This window comes from Cyprinodon tularosa, unplaced genomic scaffold (genome assembly GCF_016077235.1).
Source record: "Cyprinodon tularosa strain WSP-4 unplaced genomic scaffold, ASM1607723v1 ctg522, whole genome shotgun sequence".
Classification (NCBI taxonomy): Eukaryota; Metazoa; Chordata; class Actinopteri; order Cyprinodontiformes; family Cyprinodontidae; genus Cyprinodon; species Cyprinodon tularosa.
The window spans coordinates 1,127,136-1,132,919 of record NW_024039255.1 but is presented as its reverse complement, the minus strand read 5'-3'; positions in this window follow the sequence as shown (position 1 = coordinate 1,132,919).

Below are 5,784 nucleotides of genomic sequence, written 5' to 3'. Positions count from 1 at the left end.
GAATCTAAAGCATGTGACGCTAGACCTCTTCAAAAAATACCCTTTTCATCAAACCTATTGAAATCGATGTTTTTCCCATTCTCCAAGGTCTAAATGAACAACATATGCCAGTTATTTTGATCTTGGACCTTGGATATGCCTGCCGCAAGAGCCATTTATTTTTCGTGTTGACGTTTGTCAAAAACGTTGAAACATTTGGGGTATTACGTCTTTGTTTTCTTTGTAGCTTCCCATAGGTTTATGCTATAGCATTAAAAGTGGTACAAAATGAAAGCTAATAAGATTCTCTTGCATATGGTATCAAACATATAAACACCTGTGTAAATTTTCAATAATTTAAAAGCAGAAAAATGCACATTTTGATGCTCGGAACAAATAAATTACAGACCTTTACCTCACAAATGTTTCTTATAATTCACAATTGCACATATATCACATAATAATACTAATAATACTAATACTAATAATAATAATAATAATAATAAAACATGAACACCTGTGTAAATTTTTACTAATTTTAATGCACAGTAATATAATATTTCTAGATGCTAGGAAAGGATGAAATTATATAGTCTATAACTTCAGTCTATACATGTGTGTTGAACAAAGAAAGTTTTTTTCTAAGTAATGGTTTGTGATATAGTATACAGCATATAATATATTGTCACTTGTTCAATGTGGGTTTTTTTTAAACTGTCAAATTTCTTTCTGTGGTACTCCACAATTTGCAGTAGGCAGCTTCTCTGCTTTGAATCTGTTGTAATGTGAGTTGCAAAGTCACTCATTAATTTCACACCCCTCTCAGCTACATCATTTGTTACTTTTACTGACTTAACAAACTTCTTTGCATTTCTGTAGCTGTCATTGTCTTCCAAGTGTCAGCAGGAGTAGTGAGCCCGTCACATTTCACCCCAAGAGCATCAAACAAAAAGTGAGACTCTGGCCCTACCAGGTCTGTTAGAACGGTAGTTGCATTGATGACAGGGAACACTGGCTTGCCTCTTCTGTAGCTATCAGGTTTCTTTGTTTCTGACAGCTTGACTGCGACCTTCTCCCTTGCAGATTTGGTCATGCTGTCATGTGAGCTGAACAGGGTAAATGTCACAAGTTCCTAAGTCAGATGCCAACGGTGGTTGTTCAGTTTCTTCAGAACAGAGGTCGCATATTCATAATCATGCTGCTTGTATTGCAGCATGTCCTTCATAAGCTGGAGGTCATGAATAGGTGCATTAGCAGCAGATGTGGTGGTCACCCAATGGTTGGTGTAGAATAAGGCCAGGAACTTGTTCATCCTCTCAAGCTTGGAGATAATGTCCTTGTTGTATTTAAGTTCCTTGGAAAACATAAGCATCTTCATACAGTAAATGTTCCTGGCCATCCAGCGAGCCTGGTGAATGGTACCTGGTTTGGTCCAGTGGATACCTCGAGGAGGTTCTTCACCAAATAGGATCAGACATAGCTCTGCCACCTCTCTGTAGTCTGCTCTTGGACTTGCTTTCTCAAGGAAATTCCTTACAGCTGAAGGAGTTTACTCTAATTCATCAACCAAAAAGATCAACAGAAGCAAAAATCCAAAACATAAATCCACAAAAATGAGAACTAGGAATACTTGACGACAATGACGACAAACCAGCAAAGAGTGACTCAACAGGAGGAGAATATATGGGAGAGAGAAACCAGAAAGAACAGGCTAATTAGTAGATTGGGAGCAGGTGTGAACAGAGGCAAGAAGGGAGCTAAGGAAAAGGAAACTGACACAAGAGGGCAAACAAGAAATATCTAAGAACTCAAATACAATCAAAAATAACTAGAACACAAAAATGGAAATAAGACCAATGAAAATTCAGAGAAAAAACTTGAACAGAACCATGACGGCAGCAGCTGCTGGAGTTGAAAAAATTGAACTTTTGCTGCACAACGCGCCGCATCATCCAATCACAGAAGCTGATCTGGAAGCTGGCAGGGTGACAGACATAGCACTGCTGATGCAGACTGTATGATCGATCCTCTGAAACTTTTTATTAACGCCTTAATTAACTTAAAATGTAGAAACCTGCTGGCCAAATATGTTTGATTTTATTATTTTTGGTGCCTGCAGTTAGTATTATAGTGGCAACCTGGCCAGAGGCTGCGTTGAACGGGATTTCCAGGGACAACGACTCAGATCGCCGTTGTACGGGGGTCTGAGAGGCTCCGACAGCAAAATAGTATTCAAAGGCTGGATCGTAATCTCGATAAACTGATTGCACAGATTAAGTTTTCAGATGGACTTTGTCACTAAAAAACATATTAAAGCTACTTTTTACCCACTGATAACAACAAATATAGTAAAGCCGCTCTCTGCCATTGAACACAGGAGAAGCAGAAGCATCAGACGCATCTGGACACGCTTTACTGGACGTCTGACCTTAATGTGTACAAGCATCATTCCAGCTCTTGCTGTCTGAACGTTGCATTATTTATTAAAATAAGCCAAGCCACTCTCGATTCCATCCACCATTGTTTCGGGCAAATAAAGGATAGGGTAGTTCCGCCCAGCACTCATCAGACCCACTTTTCTACTGCGCACCTAGAGCAGCCAAGATGCTTCAGCCGCGCATCAGAACTAAACTTGTACAAGCATCAAAAAATCCAGCAGCACGTCTTTTTGCTGCCTCTGCTGCGTGCGATCTGAACGTAGCATAGCGCTTTATTCTGCTTTCCCCGCCTCCTTTTTCAAACTTTTTAGAAAAAGTGCTTTAAGTTTTTTAGTATAGTGTAAAAAAAAAAAAGAACATTTAAAAAAAAAAGTTGTAATCCAGTGGAATATGCTTCCTTTACATATAAAAATCTGGGATACACATGAAAAATAATATTATATAGTACTTTTTCTAGATGTTTGTTAATTTGCAGAGTTGCTCGTAAAATAAACGTATTCTCAGAAAATAGTATATTAAAAAAATATAAAGCTGACTAATTGCTTTACCTGCTATTTTATTTGTTCAGGTCGGTAAAACTATACTGGACCATGCAAAACACAGATTTGCCTTCACAAAGCATCAGAAGGGCAAGATTTGAATACAAAAAATAAACCTGTACATTAAATTATGTTTTGTTTTTATAAAGTGTTTTTATAATGTTTTTTCGTTGTTGGCAATATATAAATATACTGGTGTGATAACTTAGTATACGTTTGATTTGTTTTTGGTATACATCTATTTTGAATATATAGCCCCTCTGGAGAAAACTCCACCAGCCGCCACTGATAACCACTGCAACCATTGTCAGACAAACCAAGCCAAATCATCCCACATTTGAGTTTGGTGTGAATGCAACTTCAGACCAGCCCACTAAGTTCAATAAGTCAAGTTGACAATTAATAAATAAACAGTCACACAATCCACTGGTTTACTTTTTATGTATTTGTCACTGCACAAGAAACCATTCTTTGATAGTCTTTGGACAAAATCATGTTGTTTAACATAAAAAACAAACAGCACACACTGAGAAAGGGTGCCCTTCGAAATAAAACCTAAATCACTGCAAAGCAGTTCTGGGAAGAGCATAAAGCTTATTTTACAGTCCGAGTAAGCAAATCAAATTCTCAGGATAATAATTTATTTTTATTGTATTATAAATCAAATAAATAAATGGCCCATTTGTTTGTTTTATTAAAATTCACATTTATTCATTTAATAATAATAATAATAATAATAATAATAATATTGGTTAATAAACAACCATGTCGAAAGACATATCCCGTGGTCCTGGAAAAGATGTTAGTCTGTTTGAGAAGGGTCAAATCATTGGCATGCATCAAGCAGACAAAACATCTAAAGAGATTGCAGAAACTACTAAAATTGGGTTAAGAACTGTCCAACGCATTATTAAAAACTGGAAGGATAGTGGGGACCCATCATCTTCAAGGAAGAAATGTGGCCGGAAAAAATCCTGAATGATCGTGATTGGCGATCACTTAAACGTGTGGTGAGATCAAATCGAAGAAAAACAAGAGTAGAACTCAGGGCTATGTTTAATACTGAAAGTAAGAGCATTTCCACACGCACAACGCAAAGGGAACTCAAGGGATTGGGACTGAACAGCTGTGCAGCCGTAAGAAAACCACTAATCAGTGAGGCTAACCGGAAAAAAAAGCTTCAATTTGCTAGGGAGCATTAAGATTGGACTGTGGAGCAATGGAAGAAGGTCATGTGGACTGATGAGTCCAGATTTACCCTGTTCCAGAGTGATGGGCGATTCAGGGTAAGAAGAGAGGCAGGTGAAGTGATGCTCCCACCATGCCTCGTGCCTACTGTACAAGCCTGTGGGGGTGGTGCAGTTGGTCAGGTCTAGGTTCAGCAACAGTATGTGCTCAAAGAATGAGGTTGTTAGGTTTTATTATTTATACATCATGTGCACTGTTATTTTGTTAGTCAGATTAGACAGAGCAGAAGGCCTTCCTTCACATTGTGTATATCACGGTGTGTACGGAGGTCATCTAATCAAGACAGCCTTCGTGTCTTTAAGAGTACACAGGATATGGGCACATCTTGGAGCCGGTCTGATAGGAGAGCTGCTGTATCTGTAACCCTGAGACAGAGAGGCAACCTGCATGGAGTTCAAGACATGGATGGCGTGTCAGTTTCTGATACGGACAGCTAAGCATCCACATGATGCAACACAGACTCAGAAGGTATAAGAAGCAGGTGATGACGTTGTTCGGGGCTCAAACTTTGCCGGACGCTTGCGGACGTGATTTTTGAGACCACAGCTGTGCATAGCTCGAAGCATTTTTCTCTGTCCTGTAACGACCTGATCTGGAATAAACTCTGTTACTTTTTTACTCCTGTTTTTATAGTCCTTTTTTATATGGTTTTACCGAGTTTGAGTTAAGAGTAGTAAATAACTTGCTCCCAGGAAAAGAACCGATGAGGAGGCCCCCGGGGCGCTACAGCCTTTACTTCCAAGGGGACAAATCCTCCTCACTTTAACAAGGTCAAGTGACTACCTAAATATACCGAATGACCAGGTTATTCCATCAATGGACTTTTTCTTCCCTGATGGCACAGGCATATTCCAAGATGACAATGCCAGGATTTTTCTCAGTATCCTGAGATTAAAGTCAGATTTATAAGATTAAAGTCAGAATTCTGAGATTAAAGGCAGAATTCTGAGATTAAAGTCAGAATGCTGAAAAAAAAAGCCAGAATTCTGAGATTAAATTAAGAATTCTGAAATTAAAGTCAGAATTCTGAGAAAAGTCAGAATTCTGAGATTAAATTAAGAATTCTGAAATTAAAGTCAGAATTCTGAGAAAAGCCTGAATTCTGAGATTAAAGTGAGAGTTCTAAGATTAAATTCAGAATTCTGAGAAAAAAGTCAGAATTCTGAGATTGAAGCTTTAATTCTGAGATTAAAGTCCCAATTCTGAGGGGGGAAAATTTCAGAATTCTGATATTAAAGCCAGAATTCTAACATTTTCCCATATTAAACTGAAATAATACACTTTTTTCCCCCAGTGGCCCCAATCCTCTTCTCTTCTGTATGACAACGTTCTGAGTGAAACTAAACTAAATTGGTCTTAATTGGACCGCATTTTCTGCGGATTAAAACTATTTTAAGTAGATTATTGTCTCTTATTCTAAGCTGAAGTAATGAGTGCTGTTAAAAAAAAGGGTTTGTTCAGTTTGTTATCAACACACTAGTGAATGTGATTAAAAGGATCATGTTTCGTTTTCCAGATCCAATCATTAGCTGCCGAGGCTCGATCTGTATGGTTTGGATCCTCCCACCCGCTCCTCCGAG